Source organism: Anser anser, assembly GCF_964211835.1.
Source record: "Anser anser genome assembly, chromosome: 2".
NCBI lineage: Eukaryota > Metazoa > Chordata > Aves > Anseriformes > Anatidae > Anser > Anser anser.
Window position 1 is genome coordinate 9,928,226 of NC_139721.1, and position 27,608 is coordinate 9,955,833.

At 42.6% G+C, this 27,608-nt stretch overlaps 1 long non-coding RNA gene across 6 annotated transcripts in view; it reads left to right on the top strand.

Annotated features, from left to right (window-relative positions):
* LOC310894529 overlaps positions 1 to 27,608 on the top strand; it is a 114,682-nt gene that overhangs the window by 58,195 nt on the left and 28,879 nt on the right. For 3 of the 6 annotated variants that reach the window (XR_014579987.1, XR_014579988.1, XR_014579989.1), the window contains exon 2: positions 1 to 27,608. This exon is cut by the window's right edge. This is a non-coding gene — a long non-coding RNA (uncharacterized lncRNA). The other 3 variants (XR_014579985.1, XR_014579990.1, XR_014579986.1) reach the window with 3 other exon arrangements.

Consider the following 27,608-nt stretch of genomic DNA (forward strand, 5'->3'; position numbering starts at 1 on the left):
ACATATACTTATGATCTGCTATGCAGACTGGCTGAATGTCATTCCCATCCCTGGACTCCTTCCTTCTCCTTTCCTTTCGGAGCAACCCAGGGCACAGATGGATACAGAGGCTGTGGTGTTTTCAAGGTTGCAGCATGTTCCAAGACTATGGCCTCATGAAGGAACAGAAAAACCTCCTTAGGGACTCCAGGAAGAGCAGGGAAGGCTTGTGGGTAAGTATTGATCTGTCCTTCCAAGGTGAGTTTTCTTAATTTAAAAAGTGAAGCTGCTACTCAAAGCAAAGATATTGGTTTTTTTGGGTAGTATACTTGCAGAGAAGGGTCTGGGCAGTTCCTCTCTGCGGTGTGGTGAGTGTCCCATCACACCTGCATGGCACCTCTTTAAGAGTGACTTGTCCCCCGTCTGAGCTAAGCATAGGTGGGACTGGGTCTGTCTTCACACTCTGTATCATAAATCAGGTATCACACTGATCTGTGTAGTAACACTCAAACTAAAACTAACAAGGGATCTGGCAGTGTTAGAGGTGAAGATCTGTTCCATTTTGATAGTTCTTGAATCTCTCCCACAATAAATCATGCTTGCTCATGTAGAGGTAATGTACTTTACACCAACTTTGGTAAATTCTGTCTTTTTGGGCCCCTCGCTACAAGGAGGACATCGAGGTGCTCGAGTGAGTCCAGAGAAGGGCAATGAAGTTGTTGAGGGGTCTGGAGAACAAGTCTTACGAGGAGCGGCTGAGGGAGCTGGGATTGTTCAGCCTGGAGAAGAGGAGCCTCAGGGGCGACCTCATCGCTCTCTATAGGTACCTTAAAGGAGGCTGTAGCGAGGTGGGGGTTGGTCTGTTCTCCCACGTGCCTGGTGACAGGGTGAGAGGGGATGGGCTAAAGTTGCGCCAGGGGAGGTTTAGGTTGGATATTAGGAAAAACTTCTTTACCAAAAGGATTGTTAGGCATTGGAATGGGCTGCCCAGGGAAGTGATTGAGTCATCATCCTTGGAGGTCTTTAAAAGACATTTAAATGTAGAGCTTAGCGATATGGTTTAGTGGAGGACTTAGTGTTAGGTCAGAGGTTGGACTCAGTGATCTTGGAGGTCTTTTCCAACCTAGATGATTCAGTTTTTCAGCAGGCATTTGCAAAATTATTCTAGATATTACAAACTATAGTGGCTCTGTCTGAAGTCTAGAAATCAATGTGGTCTGTGTCCTCTTCCACTTTTTATGAAGTCTTTCATGCTCCTTCCTTCAAACTTTCATATGAAGCCTGTTCTTTTTTGAGATTTTAATTTTCTTCAACTTGCTCCTTTGAGTAACTCAATCCATTGAACGAGACCTGCTTTCCTTCAGAGCTTTCAATCTGCAAGTGATGTTCTCCACTTATGCTCTAATTGCCATTTCCAAATTGAAGTCAGAATATTTTCTGCAATCTTGCTCTTGGTTTTGGCTCTCCGTTACATTTTTTATCTCAAATTAAGGATTCCATAAGCCATCCAAATGACACAGTTGATTCAACAGTCACAACTCTGTTCTCAAAGCCTCAACAGCATTTTTTCTCATCTTTTTGAGTTCTCATATGATATATAGTCACCATCATAAGGTCTCTCTCAAAAATGTTGTTCTGTCTAGAATGATGACATTTTTCAGATGTCTTGATCATCTCATCACTAGCTTGGTCTTCATTTGTATGCACATTATCAAATATGGTTTGTTCTTTTCTGATGAAAAGGCTGCCTTTAGTCACCCTTTTTGGTGTCTTTGCTTGCCTTCATGAAGGGGCAGTCTTCTAACTTGATCCAATCACTTAGTGGGGGTTGAGAGCATTTTGGGGCCTTCTCAGCTCTGTGTCCTTTGCTCTGTTTCTTTGTTTTGTTTTGTTTTGTTTTGTTTTGTTCTCTGTTTCTAGGTACAACTCATTTGTAATTACCTCCATCTCCAGTACCATTTAGAGTTGCAAATTCAGCATATTGCACGTTTGTTCCCAGAATTTTCTAAATAAAATGACAAAAATCTGCTAGTAACGAGAGAAGAGTTTTCATGTGTGGCTTGTTTGTTTGTTTGTTTGCTTGTTTGTACTTTTACTCCTTATTTGCAAGGTGTTGGTCAGCTTTTTCAGTTTTTCATTGATTAGGCTGACATAGTATAAGTTTTGAGAAAGTGGTGAGCACTTGAAAAAGATTTTAGAGCGGGTGTTATAAGGCAACTAATGTGTGCTTCCAGCCCATGATAAAGGGCACCTCTCCTACAGAAAAAGCACAATGCTTTGCTGTGCTTGTGGAAGTGTCAATGACAAACATATTGATCTGTGATATTCATCACCTTCCCATTTTTTTTTTTTTTTACCTGTGAACTCCACATCCCTGCTTTGACAGTTACACACTTTTGTTTTTCTGTATCTCATCACCTGTACTGCAAGTCTGTAATTAAATCTGTGCTGGGCTTTATGTATGTAATAACTCAGTGTAGGAATGGGCATCAAGGTGCTCAGTGTTTCACCCTTCTCATGGCATCTCTTTGGGCCTGAGCTTGTTCCCCTGCCTTATGCTAAGCTGACATCAGGTAAATAAGGGGATGCTGAGCTAACCCCATAACTCCGCCTAGTCGGTCTGCAATCCCAGGATACTGAGGGGCCAGATGACTTTGCTAGGGCTAGGGTGAACTCATTTGAAGGTCAATGTAAATTTAATGTTCTCTACTGAGTGTTTGGTGTTTGTTTCTTTATTCAGCTTTGAGCAGGTGGAAGGGGGAGAGAATGAAATGCTCTCAAGCAAATAACTGTGTAGCAGGGTAAGGAGGTTGTGAGAGTTCAGACTCATTTTGAGATGTATGTATAATAATGCATTTCTAATACTGTAAATAAGTAACGGATCATGTGAAAAGCTCACATGCCTACTGCTGGCTGGAAACCAAAGCTGTTGCTCACAAATAAAGTGAGCAAGGGTCACACATTTACCTGTTAACATAGAGGCAGCTTTTGGATAAATCTGGAGCTGGTTCACTGTGCATCTCTGCTTGTTTTTAAATTTGGAAAAATAGGATAAAGAAGGTTGTGGTTCAGTGGCATTTCACTCACTGAGGCTAATGAGTTCTTCCTATCTCCACCCTAACCGCAGGATATCAGGAGATGAGGATGTGAATTTAAGCCTAAGAAAGGTCTGAAACGGAAATGGATTTGTTAAGTGGAACTAAATGCCAGGACAGAAGCTCCCATTTGGAGTTAAGGTGACCTTAATTCACATTTGTTTGACTAGCTCTGAGTACACTAACCTCTGGCTCTCCTGTGGGTAAGGACGTCCAGGTTCAGCTGTTTCTTAAGGAGCAACACATTGAGAATATGCGAGGTAATTCCAAGTTCCCTTTTAAACAGCTGGAGTTGTACATTAATTACAGCTATCCATAAACATACTTTCTTCGTACTTCAACAAGAACAAAGAACAGCTGTACTGTTGTTAGTAGCAATGTGAGTGTGTGAGTGTGCACCCACCTCCAGAGAATTCCCTCTCCCAGGCCTTTACACGTTATATCTGACTTTCTGAGACAGTTTTTTTTTTTTTTTTTGTCTGAGCTTTTCCAGTTTGCTTAAGACTTTCCAACAACATACAACTTTGTCAAGACTGCTGGGTGGCTCTGGTCAGTGCTCAGTTGCACGGCCGTATCAGCAAGTGACAATGTAAATAAAAGTAGTTTCTAGATCAAAATGGCACTTCCCACTAGACTCTGGCCACATGAAGTAAGCCCTGGGATTGTGCAACTCATTTCCTTGCCCTCAGCATTCTGCTCTGCACTGCGGTGGTGGCTCATTGAAGCATGCTCATCTTACCTTGGGAAGAAGCTCTTTGAGATTTATGTTGAAACTTTGGATTATGCCTTATCTCTGGTGAGAGCGGGCGTCTGATGGTGTTTTGCAGCAGTCTCAGATGAAGTAGGCTATCACATTGTGCTGGCCAATCTTAACATGAGCTCAAAACCCTCTAGGCTGTCCCCATCAATAAGTCCCTATGTGCCTATGTAGGAGAATGGCCTCTGTTTTACCTTTTATCTGCTGGTTTTAACCTTAACCTCTGCTTGCCGTGACAGATCTCTCTAGCAGATGCCTCTCTGTAAATCTAAATTTGGCACAAGGGAAGTATTACCTCCATTTTCACAGGTGAGGTCACGGTCCCCTGATATTGACTAGGAACCAGCCTGCTCTTCCTTTCCAGCAATGGTCCAGGAAGCTGGAGGACACAAGTTCAAGCAGACATGTTTGACCAACATCTGTGCTGGGGAAAACTTGGAACTGCCTTTCCCCAGGAAAGGCTGACGTCTGCTTTGAGGTGACGTGATGACAAATGTGATGACAAAGTAGCAAAGTAATTAATTGCAGTATACATATATGTGACACTGACCTAAGGGAGATCAGCTGGTTATTCTTACTGGTTTAAAAATCTAGATTGAAAAGTGACCATACCTTTCAGCATTTTTTTTTTCTTGTATTGTGATATGTGAGCAGTGGTAATATGGTATATCATTCTGAAAAAATTCTCTTGTGAAATTTCAAGTTTTTTTCTACAATGAAACCTTTTAACTTTAATTTTCAATAAACTTTTTAATTTTACCTGAAGGAAAAATTAATTGAATTTTGTATAATTTTACAAGTAAATTTGTTTGGTTTTTATATTTTTCCTTCTCTGAATTAAAGCTCCCAAATCCAGATTGTTTTGACAAAAATTTGCCAGTATGTTCCAACCTTATAAAAATGGCGTAGTAACTCTGCAAAATGTTGAAAAGGTTTGGTGCAGACGATACCATCACTGAAACAGAATGCCAGTCCTTGCACAGGCAGAGAGTCTTTTTAATGCTGTTGTTTGGTGTAGTGTGCAATCAATGATGTGACCAATCAAACACATTTCGGAAAAAAAATGTTTTGAGCTATTAAACTCTATCAACTTTATGTGTTTGCACACACACTACTATCAGAAGATATAAATCTAAGTTAAGTCAAGTGAGGTAAGGCTCTGGTCTCTGGGGAATGACAGAGGAGATTCTGGGAGGGGGAGAGTGATTTAGCAGGAGCATTCTTCCTGCACTGACTGGCACTGAAAGTATAAACCTGATGGAGTTCCCAGCTAACATACCAGAGATAAAAAAGAGCTCTGACTATTCATGTTTGTGAAAGATCTCTTTGCATTTTGCAGAAGAACAGATACATCAAGTTTCTGCATCCTGGCTAAGTTGTAGTACGTATTCTCCTCCCATAGACACCCCTCTTTTGCCAAGAGAAGATGGGTGCTCTGCTTCACATCTGCAACTTTATCTTTTACTTTGTGTAGGGGCATGCATAGCAAGAGCCGTGTGAGAAGCAAAGATCATCCATTTTGATGATGGGTCTGTGAGGGCATGTCATACCTCTTAGAAAGAAGGTCCCATAGCTGTGTGTCAGGAAAATCTGAATGCCATAGATTGCACATTAGCAAAGAAATCAGGAAGGCCAGGCTATCTTCTCTACTTTTTTCTCTCCAGGCACTAGGTAGGGTGCAATTGTTGATGCTATTGGCCACCCTACCCAGATTATTACTAAATTTTAACACTTCTTGGGCCTTAAATCAAACATCTGATTGAATGTTAAACTGTTATATACTCTATATAGGTTTTGATGTCTTTTGCTGTCCATCTTTATTCCTTTCTACATTAAGATGGACTTCATTGAATAGAAGAGCTGGTGATGTTGCATGTATTTATGTCTGGGTACAATCCCTGCGTTCACTAACTGTAGTCTCCTGCTAGTTTTTCCTAAACTATACACTGCATGTCCCTAAGCATCGTGTAGTTTTTGATCAGTGGATGGTAGTATGATTTACGTCATTATGTATAAGTGATTTGTATGAACAATGAAGTTTAGGTGGAACAGGTTGTATGTAAGCAAGTGCATGCAGAAAGAGATGAGGCCCTTTGCATCTGGATTACAAACCTGTATATGTGTGAAGCTGTTGTGAGACGTGGGGGATGCTGAAGAACACCACTGCTTCCAGTCCATCAATTTGCTTTGAAGATCCTTGAGGCATTGGAAGGTCTGTGGACAGAACAGGCATATCCCTGTTCCTTAGGAACAAGAGTCAGTCACACACTGCTTGTGGCCCTATGGGGGAGCTGAGCCCTGTGAAAAGGAAACCAGGCTTTATTCTCTCCTGTGGCACAGATTTAATTTTTGACCTTAGACACTAAAAATGCAAGCACAATTGCACCTCCCTTTGTTTTCAGACAGACTGGATAAACCCATAACCAATCTATTTTACCTGCATTGTCAGAATGGTGTGAGTCCTAAGCAAATAGAATCGGGATTATGCTGCCTGTATGTAAAATTAGCTGTCCCTGGAGGACCACCTGAGAGTGAAGATCAAGTTCCATGCTTGGAAATCTGGGAAAATCTGCCCTCAGAAGCTTTCAGATCTGCTCATGAAGAATTATAATGAAATACAAAAGATGTGTTAGAAGTAAGAGGTGGAAAGAGAAATACAGAATATTCAAAAAACAGTATATTAAAAACAAACAAACAAACAAACAAACAAAAAGGAAATGAAATCATTACATACAAGTGATGTTTTCTTTAGTTTTACCAAGTCAGTATGAAATTATCAAAAGTTCATGCCAATCTTTCAGTCTATTGTGTCTGTCTGATGAATAATATTTATCTTGTGTGATTAATGGAGGTGAATAAAGATAAACCACAGGAGCACATATATTTTCTTGGTTATGGCTCATAAAAAATGCACTTGGACAAAATGCTTTTCAGATATTTCAAAGAATAAAAAAATCCGTTGCAAAACCAACTGAAATTGAAAGCATATTGGGGTGAATCCATTTTAGTCTTTCATTTCCCAACTGTTTTAGAACCTTACTCTTTTTATTCCCCCCCCTCCCTTTAAAAAAAAAAAAAATCTTTTCTGTTTCTTTTTAATTCACATTAACACATTTTCTCTTCCTGGCTTGGTGAGAATTGAATTGTCTCTCACTCTCTGCAATCCCTCCAGTGATCAGCAGGGGCTCCTCTTGGGCTGTGACTAATTTGGCTCTCTGCTCTCTTCCCTCCCTATGTGTTTTCACTCTTGCTACCTGTTGTACATCAAGTAATACTAGAGAAATTATATTAATGTAATTTTATATTGAAAAAATCGCTCCAGTTTTCCCTTAACTAACCATCCACAAAGGGGAATGGCTGTATCACTATAGATGTGTTGTCAAAGGACATGTTCTGTGTTCAAAAAGCCAAGCACTGAAAGAGCAGCAGCACCACATTTGGGTGATTATGGCCACTGAAGGATGTGGACAGACTTTGCTGTAGTTTCATTACAGCTGCAAATTATGCATGACAAATTACAGATCTTGTTAATAGGAAAAAACACAGGTAGCTTCTCTTGATGATGTAGCATATTGTCACAAATGTGGAGCTGAATTTAGCACATCTTGAATCTAATGCTCTTGGTTGTATGCAATCTGTTCAGTGTTACTTCCACTGAGTCCAAGGATATTTAGACTCAGCTCTCAGGCTCTACACTCCACTGGGAGCTGAGAAGTTTGATCCAGATAAAACAAGTGGTGTATCTGACTTTGGTGACCAAGGTGGCTCGTGATAGAGTGACCCAAATATCAAGGGTGACAGGAAGAGATAGAAATAGCTCCGTTCTACTGACAAGTTTAGCTAATTGGTTATACACATATGTTACTGATATATAGATAGCCTGGAGAAAATAAATTGCAAAAGTACAAGTGCAAGACCAATGCCATTGAACCTGGACAGTTGTTAAATCATGTAATTAATTCGGCTGAGGTTTAGGAGGGAGACAGTTTTCAGAAGAAATCTGAAGGAGATGGAGGAGGTAAGTCTTTAACTAGCTTATGTTGAATTATTTATTTCATTACTGAAAATCTGAGAGGATAAATTATTTACACAGCTATTTTCCAGCAGACATAATAATAATAATAATAATAATAAAATCTAGTAATAAGAAACATTCCTGGAAGGCTGTAATGATTTATCATGAAGAAAATAAGACACTGAGAGCAGTGGCTGTAAAGACAGTTGTGGATACACTATACAATAGAAACTCATGGGATACATTTTCCATCTTGTTAGAGCAATATGAAGAGCAATAATGAGTGTTGGCTCAATCCTTCCTAGCTTCTAGTAACACAATAACTTTGGTTTTTGAGGGGAGTAGGGGAAAGCAAATTCTTGGAAAACAGCATTCATGTGGTCTTCCTTTCACTTGGCCATTCCATCTTTCACCAAGACTCAAACCAGAGTAGGTTATCTGCAGACAAGCTGGCTGGCTGTAGACTTCTGTGACAGTCCTTGGAGATGTGTCAATAAAGTCAATAGAGTTCAGGATGAGATTTGTCTAGCAGATTTGGAGGGTCTAGGCTGAGCTGTATTGCACCCTAAAGAGCATATAGTGTGTTGATCAGCTCTCCATCAGCTTAGCAGGGAGCCCAGAGCAAAGTGCTCAGGTGTATATGTCTACACCATAAGCAATAACATTTAACACCATGACTCCTAGTTCTTGTAGTCCAACAGCCATTTTGGAGAATGCCTTGTGCTCTTTGGAGGATGTCCAGTCTGCCAGAGTGGACCTGGAAATCTTTTCTGGATGAGCATCAGTGAAACCTTTGGATCAAATTCTGGTTTGCTTAACAATTCTCTATTTTTTACTCTTTTTGTGAGGTTGTGATTTCACTCCATGTCAGATGTTACTCCAATGAGTATGTTCCACATATTACCTTGGGCAAAAATAGTGGAGACTTTAATGACACTATCGAAAAGTGGTATTTAATTGCATAAAGTAGTTTTAGTAATCCAGGTTTATACATCTAGTATCAGCTCATCTTAATGAAATCAATGAGATTACTTCTGGCTTGCTTAGCTTGAGTGTTGTATGGGCCAAAAGCGAAGGGGATCCTTTATGGATCTGGGAGGAGAGCTTGAAGCAGGCTTGTGCTTGTGCAAGCAGGCAGGCTTGATTATCATTGGTGGTGAATCTCACCATGTATCCATCTCTAGAAAAGTGTTTATGCATCAGAGTGTCCAGAACTTGCTTTGCACACTCTCAACTGTGTTTCCTGAGACCTGAGCTGTGCCAGGAAGAGCATAGCACCAGATGTCCAGCATGGGAAAAGAGTGGGAAAAAGAAGCACAACCAGAAGCAACACTGCCAAATTAGACCTACTTCACTGCTACAGTCAGCTGTTATGTGGCTGTTTCTGTTTGTGACTGCTGGTAGGTCATTGTCATGACTTCTGCAACACCTTCCATACCATGGCTCTTCTGTGGACTTGAGTTCAGAACAGTTTGGAGTAGGTTTTGTCTCTTGAAGAGTTCACCTACAGTTCTGTTCATGACTTTTAGACACTACAGCTATGCAGATAATATTTGGTTAATAAAAGCAATCCCAATTGTTGAGGTTACTGCAATGAATGCAAAATCATTGTAACCTCTGTTCATATGAGACTTGCAGTGTGCCGGTACTATAAATATAAATTACCAAGTAGAGATATGTTTTGAGTATGGCTGTTGAGGCATCAGCCATGCTATTCTCCTGACAGGCAATGGGTTCTGCATGGCTAATTCCCTGAGAAATGGAAGGACAGTATTCTACGTTAATAGTAGAGAGAAAGAAAACATTTGCACGCTTTGTAGGTGAAGGTAATCGGCTTTGCTCAATCTATTGCACTTAAATGATTTCTGTGTCTAGCGTGCAGAGCAAAAAAGCCATTTCACAGCTCTTCATGAAAAGTGGCCAATCATTACCACAACCCTTGGGATTGCCTGTGATAACATTAATCATGATGAATTGGTGTGGCATCTGTGGGGCTATAATATGTAGCTCTATGAGAATCCCATTGGGTTGTGTTTTCAGAGTACTGCAGACTAGGTTATATTTTTGTCTACATCCCCAGAGAACTTTTACCAGTCACTAACACTACTGTATTCACAATAGCACCTCAGCTGAATATTTGCTACAGTGAGTAGGATGGATTTTTGCTTTTGTAAGGTCAGAGCAATGAACTCACCTCTTCTGACATAAACTGACTTATCTAAGCAAGCTCCAAAATATATGATCACTGCAGAAATTAGAATCCTGAAGTAATCTTTAAAATCATACAAGTGAGATGTTTGCTCAAGAGAGAGAGAAAGAGAGAGAGATCAAGGGAAAAACTTATCTCTTCCTGTGTGATTGATCTTTTTCTCTTGTGATTGCCCTCTGACCTGCAATAAATCATTTTAGAGTGTGTCAAGAAAATCTCTTCAATAGCTTTTGAGCTCAGAGGAGAACTGTTTTGTCTCTAAGTATTATGATACAAAACCTCCAAACAATTGCAGTTTTTCTGTTATATTTCCCACCTCCAGTGAAGTTATGGAGGTTTTCCTCCAAACTGATGTGAGTTGATAGTGTCTAATGAATGTTGCCATCTGAAATACATACACGATTTTAATGCTGGAGCAGCTATATAGAAGAAGCCTCGAATTTCCTTTAGAATGAAGAATCTAACAGGAAAGAGGCACACTGGAGAACTTATAGCCCTGGTTTAAGAAGTTGGGTGCTCATCTGAAAATATGTGTATTTTTAAAATAGTTCCCTATTTGAAAAAAAAAAAAAGAAAAAAGAAAGAAAGAAAGAGAGAGAGAGAGAAAGAGAGAAAGAGAGAAAGAAAAAGAGAGAGAGAGAGAGAGAAAAAAGAGAGAGAGAAAGGGAGAAAGAGAGAGAGAGAGAAAGAAAGAAAGAAAGAATGAAAGAATGAAAGAAAGAGAAAGAAAGAAAGAAAGAAAGAAAGAAAGAAAGAAAGAAAGAAAGAAAGAAAGAAAAGAAAAAGAAAGAAAGAAAGAAAGAAAGAAAGAAAGAAAGAAAGAAAGAAAGAAAGAAAGAAAGAAAGAAAGAAAGAAAGAAAGAAAGAAAGAAAGAGAAAAAGGATTATGCTGAAACTGTTGCCACACTTGGTCTCAGGAGGCACGAATGAGTATGAAACCTGACTCTCCTCTGACGTTTTCAGATAGTCTGATACTTCATGGTCATTTTCATGGTAAGTTGATTGCGGTTCTGCCACATAGAAAACCACTGTGTTTGCAAAACCACCTGAGTAACATCACAGCCTTGCTGTGAAAATGATATGCCGTACCTCCACTGGGAAGGAGGGTAATGCCTTCCAACACCTGTTGGCCTGATAAAACATGAATTCGGTGGCCTTTGTTGAATTCATCCTTCACAACTCATCCATTTGATGAGGAATTTGGAGGTGGCTGATGCCTTCTACAATGACAAAAACCTGAAAAGTGCTTCCTAAGGGAAGCTGAATCAGCTCCCATTAAAATGTTGTTGAAAGTTACCATTATTATGCTGTTATAAAACTTGTTAGGACATTTGGAATGGGCTTCCTGTGGGTAAATATAGGAGTCTAAAACACAGATATCTACACCTGGTCTAGTAAACACACACTTTTGATAGCCATTGGAGACCAGAGAACAATTTGATGCATACTGTCTAAAAGTGTCATCCTGAGAACATATTAAAAGTGTCTATTTCTTTCTGTGGGCTTTTTATTTATTTTTTTATTTTTCTTTCTGGAGCTCTCAGAGATTAGCTCAGAGACAGATGTCAATATTTCAGATGTCTGATGTTAGGAGAGATGGATCCCTAGGGATACAAAGCAATTTTATAAGCATTTTAAAAGCATAATTCTCAATCTAAATACACTAATAAATTCAGTAGGTTTTAGATACTGACTTGTAATATTTTACTTATATATGTGAGTTTATTATATGCTATGTATTACACAAATTTGTGAAATTACACTACCATTTAAATTCAATTTCTTGCGGTTTTGCTATTTACAACCCCCACCCCTCGCTTTAAAGAGGCCCCCCCACATCTTTACAGTAAAGCAGCCCAGAAATACCATTATGTAACTCCGATACCCTCCTAATCAGTTGGGCTCTGGCTGGGTGGGTAACCCAAAAGGCAGCGAGAATCTCCCGTACCTACGGCTTGTCCAGCTTCCTGTTCTCAGAACTATCGACCACAAGAAACTCCTGTGGTTACTAACAGAAGAAACAAGTTCCCTCCAATCTTCCAGTGCACCTTGTCAGTTGTGGTTTGTGAGAATTACACTGCGCTCTTATCCAAGGCAGTCAGGACTGGTGCAGGCACATTTCATACTGTGAATGTGGGGTCCTCAGCCTACGGCTTCGAACTTTCCGGCACAGTGGCTCTCCTTTCTGTGGGAAATTGTTCAAATTATTCCCACAAAGAAAACCATTGCCTTGTGAAAACTACCTGCGCACAATCACAACCACTCTGTGGGAATGAAACACAGCTTCCCTTGAGATTTTTTTTATTTATTATTTGTTTCTTTGCTAGTGTGTGAGATGGTAGTCTGTGATGGAGATCTTGGCACCTTCTTCCATTTAATACTTTCTGGGAAAAAAAATGAGCAGCCCCTGTACATTTATATTATTGCTCTGACATTACCTTTGCTGTGAGAAGGATAAGCAATGAACCAGTTAATGACAGTGAGGTGGGAATTGGGTGATATGAAATGGCATGTTTCCTAATTAATCACTAATAACAATAAAAGATGCTGCCAGCTTCTTCTATTATAGCACAGCTACAGCAGGAAAACCTTTGTAGTGTACTTGGTGTCTCACTCTTTCAGTTTCCTTGAGGCCTTTATGTACATTTGTTTCTCAATCTGACTCCAAAGTTCAGGTCTTGCAAAACATCCTCCTTTTCTCAAAGTTGCCCTGTGATCTGTCAGTGCATCTCTCACATTGCAGCTTTGTCCTGTGACTGCTTGGCTGTGATCCTGGTGGGATTACACCAACCTCAAATGGGCATGTTTTCCCTGGTTGCTCCTGGCTATTCTGTAATAGCACCACTCAGCTCCGTCAAGGAAATAACTGCAATTTTCTCCTCCCTAATGAATTTCATAATGTAATCAGTGGCAGGCCATGACTGAGAATGAAACTAAAACTTGATGTAATGGTCAGGCAAGAAATTTGACTTGAAGCTTTGTTTTGACTGGGTCCCAAATGAAGAGAGGCATTGCTGACAGCTCTGTGTATGCTCTGTGGATGCTGATGGCTCCAGCGGCAATAAAAATGTTCACAGTTTTTTGGTTTTGTCTTGTTTTCATTACCACTGTAATGTTGCTCCTTTCTGTGAAGTTTGGGTTGCCAGCTAATGACTTGGTTCCAGGGGCAAGATTGGCCTTTAACTCTTTGCAGAGATTAATTAAAGAAAATACAATAAAATCACACTGAGAGTTATTATATGTAGTCTTGGCCTTCACTGGGTGCTGGGAGCAGACAGCTGAGACTAGGTAGAAAGCTGAAGTTGTTACCAGGCACCTGGGAAATCCCAGGAATATTCAGGTTTTGAGTATACTTGGGATGCAGAATATACATTATTTGGTTGTAAAGCATCAGGGACTACTAACTGGTGGAGGGCCACCATGCTTTACCCACACAAGGGTACACCTCCACGTAATTTTTGTACTCTTCAGCATGACCCAGTTAAGGATTGACCTAGCAGGGTGAGCACATGAAATGGCCAAGTGCTGACAAGCCTGACTCCTGCTCCCTTCCCTACTTCCCAGTCTGCCAGGCAAATTTAGCATCAGCTGAACATTTCAGCCAGGCAGAGGCAAAATTTGGCTTGGTCCTGCACGTCTTTTGCCAATCCAGGACTTTCAAGCCAATCATCTGTGGGAATCTGGTGACACACAAAGTCCAGTTGCAGGGGGATTTAACGAAAGAAGCAATTTGGCATAGACAACATGTGGGCATGGGAGATGTCAGAACAATGCTGTATCAGGAGTAGGCCACACTAGCAATATGTTGTCAGAATGGCGTTGCTATTCACAGAATCACAGAATCCCAGAATGGTTGAGGTCAGAAGGGACCTCTGGAGATCATCTAGACCAGCTCCCCTGCTGAGCAGGATGACCTAGAGCACCTTGCGCAGGATGGCCTAGAGCACCTTGCGCAGGATGGCATCCAGGTGAGTTTTGGATATCTCCGGAGAAGGAGACTCCACAACCTCTCTGGGCAACCTGTTCCAGTGCTCTGTCACCTCACAGTAAAGAAGTGCCCTCTCATATTCAGCCAGAACTTCCTGTGCTTGAATGTTTTCCTTCAACACATCAGCCCAAGCACAAGCCATATGCCACCATAAGTGCTGCAGCTTCTTTAATGTCCCTTCATGAGCCTAGACCTGGCTGTGACTCACTGTGATTATTGTAATACTGATTTCCCAGATGGATGGAAGAGAATAACTGTCTGGGAGCCCTCTCAGATTGCAACCAGAACAAAAGCCACTCGTAGTTTTATTGTTCTCAGCTGTGGCAGCCATCACTGTGCCAACCTTCCCCCACGAGGAGCCTGGTCCAGATGTGTGGTTCATTCCCCTGGGCTGGTGTCTTAGGAGCCAGAGCGATGACAGCCATCTGGAAAGGTAGCTGGAGTTCCTCCTCACTGTGTGTGCTGCTTTCACACAACTGAGGATGGAGGTGAGCTTTCTTGATGGTCTTTTTGCTGGCTCATCATGCTGATAAGCACAATCCCACACTTCTGGAGAGCTTTGGAGGGTCAGGGAGGGCTGGAATACTTTAGCTGAAGTGCACACAAGGCTTCACAGAGTCATTTGTTACAACTGCTGTTCCACTGCCAAAATCTCTGCTATGGTCATTTGGCACCTGTCCGTGGAGTCGAGCACAACCGTGCCAATTGCCACCAACAGAGACTTGGCCCTCTCTGCTGGAAAATCCCAGCCTTCCAGGATATGCTTATCTTACTAGAGCTATTTTATTTTGTCTGCAGCAGAGCTGGACAAGTGATTTGGCATTGCTGGGCTGGTCTCTTAAAAGCGCTTATAAACGTTGAGGAGCTGTCATTGCCACAGTGGGCCCAGCTCCACAGCACGCCTAGGAGAGCACTTTCGCTGCAGAGAAGACAAACAGCCCTCAACGGTGCTGACCCCTCCAGCAATCAGGCCCCATAATGAGGCAAATCTGCCCTGATTCTTGTTGTAATAATCTTTCTTTTGGGCATGTCTAACCTGCAACCTGCCACGTCCATGCCCTGTGGCTCAGCCTTTTGGGAATATCTGTAAACTCCAGTGCTGTGCTGACCTCCTTTCCTCCCCTTGGCTGGGATGCTCTGATGCTGTGCCCATTGGGATGTGGTTCTTCCTTCTCGATGGTGACTTACTGCCCCAGTTACACCAGAGGTACCACAGTATATGGGCCTACACACAGGGAAAAATGTTATGAAGCTGGTGATATGCACAAACTATTTCTGGTTGGATCCCAAGCAGACTGCTAGATAGACTAAACTCAAAGATGGTCCACAGAACAGTATAGGAAGGTAGACGTTCAACATGAGGCAGAATTAACAAATTGTTTCTTCTAAACTATGGAGGTTATGATATGATTTTTTTGCTTATGAAATGAAAAGTAAATATTAATATTAGCCACTGTTCTGGACCTTGATATTTTGCTTCAGTGATAGAGAAGTGTATTATATGACCTTTGCAGTGCCTTCAGTTCAGAAGAAAGGAAGGATGCTCTCACATTTTTCATAGTTCAATGGTCTCAACCGGGCAGTGGTAATACTGAGTGCAGTCTGCACTGAAGCCCTGTTTCTCTTTTTTTTTTTTTTAGGATGGCAGAACTGCTCAATACTGAATATATACAGTAGAATATGGCAAATGTTAGCAGAAATGGTAAACATGAGTCTTGCAGGGCTGTCACCTCCACATAAACCTTCTATAGAGAGGCTGGAGATGAATTACTAAGGTGAATGATTCAAAATAGCTGCAATAATTGTGGGTTGATTTTCAGTTGCTCTTTGTGATAATGTGATGGCTTCAAAGTACATGATGTCTTCCCTCCCAGAACTCCAGTCAAAACATGGTTTGTTGAAAACAGCTCCCTTTTACACTTTGACTGCCTGGTATTTACATTCTCCACTCATTGTTTTTTCTCGTTTTCCTCTTACCTCCACAGAAATGCCTACTGAAAGTTTTGCCATTTGTTAGGGACAGCCGGAAGATGTTGACTCTTTTGCCTTCTCTGCAGGAGTCTTCTGTGCAGTGATGCTCACCGCAGCTGTGTCTGATTTCCTGAATGGTGTGCAAGGTAAACATGTGATCAATTAGCTGTACTACGTGACTGATGTGGTCACATTTTCTAGGATTCATTGATTTTACAAACACAAAGTCCTGTTAGCATGTAGTCTGACCTTGCGCTTTCAGGGATTTGTTGCACAGGTCATTAAAAACTATTCTCTCCTTTGAGATCTGTAGGGCTATGCACTATTATATGTAAGGCTGATGCTTACATGCCAGTTTCCAGAGGTAAGCCCCAGCAGGAGACATGCAGTTGGAAACCAGGTATTTAGATGTTGAAAGCTGGTATTTAGTTATTATATATTTATTTTTTTTTCTCTTGAAATGTGGAAAAAAAATCTTCACATGCTGCAAATTAACTAAAAAGGGAACACTTAAATGGTAATCAGAGGCTTCCACACTTCTTAGGAGCAAGCATTCTCCTCATGCCCCGCAATTAATTTATTTCTAGGCAATTTACTAATTCTAATTAAATCCCTACTTCTGCAGTCTCTATACAGTCAAAATTTCTATTAGAAGATCTGTTCCAAGGTGGAGGTCACTTTTTTTTTCTTTTTTTTTTTTTTTTCTGGAGACTATTTTTAGCATTTTTGGATTTCATAAGTCTTCAACTCAGGCAGCGGTTGCTCAGGAAATGGAGCAGGTAGGAGAGCTTTTTGTTTTGGGGTGTTTGCAGAAAAATTTAGCTGGCAGGGCAGGATGATCTCCAGTGGATGGTGTCCAGCACAAGGGGTGTGAAATGTTGGTGTCCAAGGGGTGCGAGGTGCAATGGTCTGCCAGACCACAGCCACAGACTTTTTTTCCACCATGGTCTGTGGTAAAGGACCCCATGTGCTCTACAGCAGTGGACACCACACTGTGCAATCCAAATTAATCTCAGCTCGCTTTTGGCACCAGATTAAGGAGTGCAGTTGCTGTGTGTAGACTGCCCTTAAGTGGCTTTCTTGGTTGACTGAGAAGAAAACTTTAAGGAAAAAAGTTTCTTGATTTAGTCATCCTAACTGCACATACTACAGGCATGTGGGATGATCCCCAGATCACCTAAATTATTGGTGGTCATCATACAGCATTTACCAGTATAGACAAAATTAAATAGTGTTCTGCAGTTGGGAAATATGATAGTGCAAGAGGGTAAAAGTTCAAAAGTCTCTCAGAAAAGGAGCCTTGTAAAATACCCAAGTCATTAGTGAAACAGAGGCTAAAACTCAATGAACCTCTTGTGCATGTGATAAGTAATTTGAGGCTTCCTCAATCACAGCACTAACTCAGGCTCTACCTGTTTGTTGTATTCCTCCCTGGCCACGTGAATGAAGAAGTGTCAACCCTGAGGCCACTAGAAATACTTTTGCTGATTTCTGTAGATCTGAGATCAAGCCCTAAAGTACTACAGGCAGAGATCAACAGGCGGAAAAAAAAAAAAAAAAAAGAGCATTTACTGAAGTTGGAATATTTTTTGGCAGCTGGGCCAAAAAACAGCATAGCCTGGTCAGAAAAACCTCTCCAATTTATGCAGTGGTCATTCCTTCAATGCAACCACAGTAGCAATCAATTTTAGTCAGTTTTTCTGTCATTTCACAGGCAGCCTTGTTGCTGATGCCTATATATGCTTATTATTATCATTATTTTTTTGTGTGTGTGTGTTTGTGGATAAATGGGTGGCTTCTAATCAGTGCCTGAAAGTCAGCCCTATCTGGTAGGGCTGCAGTAAAAATTGAATGTGTGTGACTAGAGCAGTTCAACTCCTAATCTGTTCCTCCTGTTAAAATACTCTTTATTGCTGGTTGTCAGTAAAGACTGACCAGTAAATGAAGGTTCCCACTCCATCTGGGTGCCAGATTACGGGGAGGGGAACTGCTCCCTTTGGATCTTCTTGACACATTTCCTAAATTGAAGCAAGGCTCTCTCCTTGCTTGGGAATAACTCACAGCCATCATTAGAGGGAGCTGTTGCCCCAGCAAGCCCCAACCTCCCTTTGCACTCCTCCAGACCTGCTCTGAACTGCTGTGCAGCAAGAAAATTCAATTGATTCATGAGTTGGCACCTTTCTGTACTGCGCTGTCAATCATGTCAGCTCTTGAGGGTGCTTTGTAAATAAATATCTTCATTTTAATTTCTTTGGCTTTCTGTGTGCAACAGGAGAAAGATTTCTGAGTTCAACTGTGGTGGCACTGTGATCTTCCATTGCTGGCTAGGGGAGCTGGACAAGCCTTTTAGCCCTTCTGTTAACCTACATCAAAAAAGGAGGGGAGAGCTTTGACATAATTTTCTCCTGTCATTTCACCAGCCCTTTGTCTGAACCATCAGTCTTTTCCCTCATCCTGACCCTGTTCTCATTTCCATCACAACTGGAGTAATTGAAACCAAGCCAGGGAAGCTACATGGATGCAACTCCTCTGAATGAGATCAGAGTTGGACTTTTTGTGAAAAAGGACAAAGGCCTGGGACCAACATCTTAGCAAAGTCAAGCATCTGACTCAGTAGTTAACCTTTGCTTTTAACCATTTTTCTTGGAAAGAAATGTCAGGATTGTGACTCGGGGCACCACCGTGTCTCAGTGGATTCAGTGGCTGTTTTCCTAAATGGAGATGGGCATGCTGTTAGGTTTTGTTTTCTGACGAGAAATGCGTGGAGATTAGATACATGGTGTCATTGACTAGTCACCGGTGTTATTCCAGGCTGATGATATCACATGGCGTATTTCATACCAAAAGGGAGTGTAGATTGAATTACTGCAGACCCAGCATGGGTTATACACAGAGTGTGTAACAGCGTATTTTAGCCCTATGAAGCAATATGTGGGGTATTGTTTTAAATGTTCATGGGCTGAATTAAAAATGTCAGCTATCACGAGGGTTGTTTTTTTAACGGACAGGAACAATTGTGTAACTAGATCCCCGTGCTTATTAAACCTAATTCAGATCAGTGGATATAATTTAAATAGGAATGAATTTGCCTGTTTACTTTTACTATCTCAAAGCTGGGAGTTGGCTCACTTGCAGCAGAGGGACTGCGCCCTGTATACCTGTAAATCACCATTCTTAAAACTATGCAATTCATGCGAAGCAGATAAGGTTATCTTGGTATGTGCAGTTTTCCTCCTACTCTGCTGTTTTTCCTATGGAGCACACTCGGTAGTGTCCCTGCTCTGAGGTAATATTTCATTTTCCAAAGCAATTTGTCAGGTCTCTAAGTGTGACTATTCAGCATGTAAATTCGATGCATAATCCTACTGCTGTCATTTTACTCATTTAAACGGACTGAATACAAGGCATATTTTTGTAATCTGCCTGTGCTCTCTCGGGACAGCTTTGCAAATGACATGTTACATTCCCAAGTCTCAGCCAGGCTAAGAGGTTCATTCAGTGCCAATAAAGAGCAGTTATTTCCTAATAAGTATATTAACTGCTCAAAATGCAGTTCTGAAGATCTGAGGAAAAGCTCTGCTGGAGAGAAAGCAAGGGGGAGGGAAGCAGTGAGTGCCTCTGCTCAGATCATGCGTCCGTCAGGAGGGCTTCCAGCATCTGTGTATTTGTTCCTGTGGGGTGACGCAGGGGCCTCATGTTAAGCTGCTCTGTGGTCAAAGGACATACCACCAAGGAGACAGTGCCCAGGAGTCGAGCAAGCTTGCTGTAAGCTAGCAGCAGCCAGCTTTGCCACCAAGAGAAGCAGGTCTGCCTGTTCCTGGCCTGCCTGTAACCACCCCTAAGCATAGGTTTTGACTCTGCAGATTTTGGGGAGCAGCAAGGAAGGCCAGGACTTCGTGGTCAGCTTAGTGAGCTCAAAGTGGCAGGTTAAGCTACCTATGGAGACATTTAGACCATCTGCACAGCCAAAAGCTCCTGCCTGCCTCAGCCCCACAGTTCTGGGACATAAAGTCCATAAATTAAGGGGCTGCAAATGGAAATCTGTTTTGCTCCCCCAGTGAAACCCTTGCCCATCTTTGTACCTTCGTGCTATCTTGGGCCATTTGGTTCAATTAGCGCTGGCACCTCCTCCGGTGAGTTCCCTTTACTGTTTCTCCTTTTGCAGCGTGGGGCTGTCAAGTCATGAGCTTACATTTCAAGCAAGGAAAAAAAAAAACCCAAAACATTGTTTTCATGAGGTTCAGAACTGAGCATTGGAACTCACTGCCAAAGAATGCCATAGAGGCCAAAAAAGTAAAGGAGTTTTCTTTAAAAAAGGGTTTAGATAACTCTTGGAGGAGGAGTATAGTGACATCTATTTAATACAATGATCTCAGGAAGGCCATTATTAGCTAATTGGTGGGAAAGGGATCATTCTCTGCATAACCTGTTCTATTCTCTTTCTTAGAGCTTAATCTCTTCCTTCAATCCTCCCCTTAATCTGCCAGGGCTAAAGTTCAGGACAGCAAATGGGGCTGCTGGACTTTTGATCTGATCTAGCACAGCAGTTCCTCCACTTCATAAACAATATTTTAATAATTTGTGAATGGAATTTAACACGTGGACATGCATCGTCACACTTTGTGCACGCATTATCATCTCCAAACGCAGTAGCTTATCTGGCAAGCTGTACGGTTATGTATTCTCAGGCAAGCACAAGATCTGGGTGTTAGCTTACAAACGTGAAGTTATCCAGTTCTGCACAACACAGATAAGGCCAGCTATGCTAAACTTCCGGTGTATTTACTCCAGCTGGTACTCAGCGTTGGATACCAAGGCTTTAAGAAGAAAGGAGAGCTGTGAAACTTCCTCTCTTCAGTATACAGCTTTAATTACAATCAATTATTTATCCCACAAATGACTATTCGTAACAGAACATCTCCAAGGAATATATGGAGGCTGAATTTGCTTTTATTTGCATGGGGCAAAATAGGGAATGATTAATTCGCAGTTACTGGATGTGAGGTGATGTGAAAACAAGCAGGATCAGACATTTTTTATTTCGGGGGTACCCTGATACAATGGGTCAGAAACAGCAGAGCAAGGGGGGGCTCCTCATGCCTGTCCTCTGCCTGTCCCACTGGCAGTGCAGGAGCAGGCAATTAGGAATTTTTGCATCGATATGTTTTTTGTTGAAAATGCTCCATGAATCAAATCTTAAGGAACAGGAAAAGGTAAGCAGAAACGACCCCCCCTCTGCCCCTCAAGGTATTCTACAATTGAGAGGACCAGAGTGGTTGATCATGTTGCTTTCTTCATGGTCACCTCATAATCATGTGAGAGCTTCTCAGACTGAAGGCAGTACCTACAGCTGGCCCATGATGCATGCCGTGTGTTAATAAACATGGTCACAGGAAATATTTTGGGTGCTATTATCAGGTAAGAGGGGGTTTCCTCCCTGCTGGGAAGCTCTTGGAAGCTGGCACATGAGGAAGGGCCAGCTTGGGGCTGCTTCTGGGGTCCCCTGTGCTTTTGGGGGCACGGAGGAGACCTCTTGGGGTACGCTTCAGACATCTGACTTCAGGTTCATGCAGAGGACCTGTGGGATTTATCAAGAAAGAGTGAGGGAGAGGTACCAGGCCACATTCTTCCACTGTGTGGTTTAGAGGATGCATGCAGCATGGCCTCACCCAGCAAACCTGGCCTCCAACGCAGCATGCAGTGCAAAGCCTGCATGTCACGACAGACACTTTTAGCAGCAAAACACACAAACAGCTCCCAGATACGTTCTCACAACCGCCTCTGACAAAGACGCAGGAATTTTAATGCTCAAAAGCGCTACAGCGGGGCTGTGGCAGCGTGGGGCTCCTGGCCACTAAAACACGGCAAAGTGAGAAGTGGTTTCGTTCAGAAAGGCAGTTTCTGCTTTTCATTCAGAGTGGGAAGCTTGTGACAGGATCCAGCTAGGTGACGGAGGGAAGTAACCTTTACACGCAGTGGGAAACTGAATTCATTGAAGAAATGCCTCCCCTGTCCCTACCCATCTCCCAGCCCCGTCTTCTGCCTGGGGCGGGAGAGGATCTATCAGAGAGTGGCCACGCTCTTGTTTTTCTCAATGAAAAGTAGGAAGCTCTCGATGCAAGTCCTGCTTCCTCCCTGCTGGCCAGGGCAGCAGCCGCTTGCTTGTGGGGGGGCCTGGGGAGAAACCGCTCATTGTAGGGCTTGGCCTTCAGGGCTATCGCTCCTGTCTGCGAGTCATGTGCCTTAATCCTCCCAAGTGGACTGCCCTGCAGTTTAGCATTCCCCGAATTCCTGCCGCCTGCTGACACGGAGCCCATTCAAAAGGCAGGGCCAGCGGCCGGGAGGCTGCAGGAAAGCTTTGCAGCAGCCCGTGTGGGGCGGCCACTGCTCCCCATGCACTTTGTGCCAGGAATTCTTTTCTATTTGGAGCTGCCCAGGCCAGGGACGGATATAGCTGGGGAGCAGTGGGAGAAAGGATCTGGGGAGTCGTTGCTCGCACCCCAGGGCTGGATGCCTCCCTGCTTCCAGCACACCCGTGAAAAGTAATTGAACCGATCTGCTGGCTAACGACATTAGGATAGGTCTCAAAAAGCTTTGCAATTCTTGGGGAAAGTGGCTTTTTTTTTTTTTTTTTTTTTTTTTTGCTGTCCCAGGAGGGTGAAAGGTTTCATCCCTGTTCTGACCCTGGGTGCTTGGCAAACTTTCACTTCACTGATCCTGAGCAGGACGGAAAATGAAGGCTGCTCTTCCCTCATTCACTTTTGTAAAGTGGAAGCAATAATAATACTAATTAGAAGAGTTAATAATAACTGTGCTTTCTTTCTCTGTCACATAGAGTGTTTCAGTAGTGGTCAGTACAGCAGGAGCTTGAGCTTTGTGGAAGACCACTAGAGCTGCCACTGCAATGCAAATATCACAGGAGTGACTTAGGGATAAAAAAATCACCGACGTGTCTGCAGACTTTGGAAAGAGTGAGAAATTTACTTGCCCATCCGACCTTGTGAACGCTTAAAGAAACTAGAAGTCCTGAGGATATCAATAAGATGGCTCTGCTGAGTAAGCATTACACTTGGGGGCAAGTGCTGGGGTCCCAGGCAGCAGCAGGACAGGACAGATCACAGTTATATTTTCTCAGCCTGTTATGGTTTCTCATTTTCTAAGAATTTCAGTGACAGGTAGGAATTTGGAAGCTTCTGCATGCTGATAACAATGGCCGTTAGGATTTGACAAGTTTGAAAGACAGGGCTATGTTGTCCCCAAAGATATGCAACACTAACCATCCATGCATCATTTGTGGACGAGTGTTTACATCTTACAACTTTCTGAATCAACTGTCACTTTTTCTCATTCTCCCTCTCTCTCTCTCTTTTTATGAATGAAGTCTGAGGCAAGCCAGACAGAAAGGAAGGCTGCAGCATGTTTTATAGCTTGTGTTTCCTTCTGGTGAGGATGTTACATTTGCTGAAGTGAATTTCTGAAAGAGATGTTGAAGGGTTTTTTGGTCAGGGGTAGGGGATATTTCATTCATGCAGGAAGTTGCAAAAGCTGAACAGAAAGTGTATATTCTAGAAGTTTCAATAATAAAAAAAAAAAGTAGGCTGGAGGGTAAAATTGCAAAATACCAGCTGAAACTCAGAAAATAAGTTCCCTTCATAATCCTAGTAAAGTTTAATGTTCGTAGTAATAAGAAAATTCCTTTAAATCCAAAACATCAGAATACTTTCCCAGCCACTGTCTTCTACTGTAAAATTTGGAAAATGCTCATTTCTATGGATGTATTTCTGTGACATATAGCAGCTACCTCCTACATAAGCTGTTCCAGTGCAGAAACTTCAGACTAAACATGGGGAATTCTCTGGAGCAGGGATGGGCAATACGGACATAATAGTACTGGAGTTTGGGTTTAGGGAGTGTAAACATGCTGCTGCTGAGCAAGCCACCAATGCAGCAAGAAATGGGAATTCTGCTCTGCTGTCCAGAGGGGATGCACAAGCTGATCTGAGTGGGGATTGTGGTTCAAATGCCTTTAATACTCCACATACCCGTGCGTCAGGGAGTGGAAGTTGATGTGTTTTACTTTTGTTCTGCTAAGCAGTCAGGTTTTCCCATTCGTTTGCCCTAAAACCCTACTGTGAGACCTGCAGCCTCAGCTGGCCAGATGCCAGGGGGGTGAGAAGGCAGAGCTGGCACAGGCAGTGAGTTATACCTTACTGAACCACAGGGACTCAGAGCTTCACAGGTTTTAGTGTCAACAGAGGTTCACTGTGGCCATCTAGGCTGACCTTCTGTGTCACATGGGTGAAAGACGCTCACCCCGAACTTTCTACACTGGGCTCATAGTTTCTCTTTGAGTGTCTGTGTATTTTTAGAGACACTAATTCAGTCTCGGTTTAAAAGACTTCCAATGAATTTGCCATGTATCCAGTTAAGGTTATGCATAGACAGAGCTAAAGCTGTGCAAGCCCTTTATGCAGAACAATTACCACCAGTTTAATCCTCTCTTACATCACTGTTCTAAATGGATAAGTTCCCAGGTCTAAGCACGCAGGAGGAAATAACCAGGTTACTGAAGATGCCCATGATATGAAACCTGGTAAGTGACCATGTGCATGCCTTAAGCTTGACCCAGTGAGAAATGTGTGAGTTTAAACTGTCTCTACAGTGGATTTCATTTTCGTTAGGATCTAGGCTATCACAATTTACTTTGCAGCTACATTATGCTAAGGACACATGCACCGTCAGGCACTGGCCATTACTGTGGCTTAGCTGATAATCAGTAGCATGATTAACTGCCTGAATTCACTCAAGCACCCAAGCCCAAAAGGTATTGGGTGGAAAAAAAATCTAAATAGCTATATTGTTATCTCATGTAGTTGTCCCTGGACACATTTTATAAGCTAGAGGAGGCCTTGGATACACTTCAGAAGGCAGCTTACTGTGCTATCTGAAAGCAAACGGAGGCAAAATTTACATTTCCCCGATGAGAAATGGGACCTCGAACTTAAGCTTTTTCGTTAGAGAAAGCAGCCTGTGATCTTCAGAGGTCACAAGCGTTCCTAACAGCAGCTTAGTGTCTCATCCAGTTAAAGAACTCCTCCTGTAGCTTAGCGGCCTCCTGACATCACATGAAGGCATTGCTGTGAGGCCTGTAGCTGCTGTTCCTGTGTGATCTCATGCAGTCACATCCTGGACTGGCACGTAAAGTGACAGGTTGACCCAGCAGATGGTTTCATTAGTACTGCACGGGTCATGACAGCAGTGCCCGCAGTAGCCCGTAAGCGTATTGAGAACCTAGTGCCAGGAGAGAGAGGGAAAGCAAAAACAAATTTGCAAAATCATCAGGTTAAAACCTCAGGGAAATGACACAGGACACAGCTGGAACCTGTATGAAGGACGGGTTGTCTGCTGGTGTGCAAGCCTCTCTTTCCAATACCCTGGTGTCCAAGTGGCTGACATAGGCTCTAATAAGCATTCAAAACTGTTAAATGCTCAGAGGTCTCTGCCTTGTGATGCCTTTTCCATCATTCCTAAACAGTTAGTGTAGTATTAATTTATAAAAGTGATGCTCATTCAACAGTTTGGTGCCTTTTGGTGCCTCTCAGCTGCCTTGCAGCCTGATTGAACCACCATCCCCAGGTCGCAGACCCATGAACCCAGTGCAGAATGGGGCCAAGATGTTTAATGGTGTATTATACGGGGCAGGGACTGCTCCTGGCTCTGTCTGTCTCCAGAGAATCCCAGAAATGGTGGGCGGAAGGGAGCTTTGGAGGTAATCTAGTCCTTCCTCCCTGAGGGAGCAAGATTATTGCCAAGTGAAGTGCAGAGACACTGCATGGATGGGAGCATAGCTCAGGGCTTTCCAGAATAGAGCATTTTAACATCAGAAAACACTGAAAGGGAAAGGGAAACAAAGGAAAGGGGAGGGAAACATAGTTTTCCCAGGGAAAAAAGAGACTCCTAGTGCAGTTTGACATCTATCATGAAGAAAATATAGTCAGCTGGGGAAGGAGAGGAAGTAGGACTGGAAAAAAGTAATTCATTTTTTGTGTAATTTGGGTGCAAAAAATGGAAAGCTTCCACTGTTATGGGGTGAAGATCTGGGGTTCAGCAGCTATTTGCAGACAACACTTGGTTGCATTGGAGATGAGTATTTACCCATTGCTGGTTATAATCCTGGCTCTGCCTGCATGCACAGTGAAGCTGACTGGCCTCAAAAGTACGGTCTCTGGCAAGGTTTTTGCTCTGCTGAATGTGAATGCTATTGATCTGCTGAGCTTAATTAAACTGTCTGACTATTTCAGCTTGCACGATTTAGATAAGAAAATGACTATTCTTCCCAGACTCCGCCAGAAAGCAACCACTAGCTCTCTACTTTATTTGGTGCAAGTCTGTCGTTGCTGTGCTGCCCAGTTTGTAATACTGAGCTGTCTCTCCTCAAATTGAAGGCTGCTCTCCAGCATGGATCAAAATTTCTGTCTTGCTTGCCCTCTAGATGGCAAACTCTCCTTAATTTTGGAACAGGAAAAAGCTGCAGCGGTTGCTGCAGCGGTTAATTTGCAGTGCAACTTCAGTTTGCATTTTTGAATCAGCCAGACACAAAAAGAGCAAATCCCAGCAACAGTAATGGAAGAGGAGGGGAAGGGGGGATCAGTGGTGACATATGCAAGGTTCATAGGGAGATTTCTCGTGAGCTGAAATGTGAAATAACAGGCATTGATTTACCATATGTATTTGGGAAGTGCTGCTTATCCCCTGCAGCTGGGTGCCATGGAGCTTCAGCAGTTGCTCCATTTGGGTGCCTCAGTTGTGGCTGGGGAAAGAATAAACTTGACCTTTTATTTATTTGTTTGTTTGTTTGTTTGTTTATTTATTTACTTATTTACTTATCTTGTTGGTGAGAAGAGCCTCAAGCAAGGAGCCAGGGCTCCCAGTTACTCTGTAAGCAGCAAGTCCTCATGTTTAACCCCTGGTTGGTGGTTCCCTGGACTTACCTAATGTTCGTCTCTAAATCCATTCCTCTTTTTCAGCTCCCTTCTCCTTGTACATATTTTCTTCCCTCTTTCACAGCCACAGCACAACCCTGGGACTCTTCTTTAATCCCCAGTTATCACCCCCACTCCCAACCCCCTACCATCTCTGCCTGCCCTATTCCCATCTCCACTAAAAATTCAGATCCAAAATGTGGTCAGCACCTGCACAGAGCACTGTGACAAAGTCACAAATGACCATCTGTAAACTGCCCCTCAATATCTTATTCCCCAGAAGATGCAGATATTTTAAGTCTTAAGAAATGGAGAGTTTCGTGGCCCAAGTCTTTGCCTTCCCACCCCCTCTCAGAAGTGCAGGGCCTCAGAAGAGCGTGTGTCCTTCCAGGGTGGGATTTATCTGCTTAAAGTGGTTGTCCACAGTGCAGGCATCTATATCTGAGCTAGTCACCTGGGCTGACTTTACAATCAGTGGAGAGCTGTCAGGAGAGTTCGGGGAATCTAGGGCACTTGATGAAGTGGTCACCCACATTGGTCAGAATTGCTGTCATTCTTAAATTGTCCATAAAGGGAGCCTGGACACCCTGCTTAGATGGAAAGTCATATATC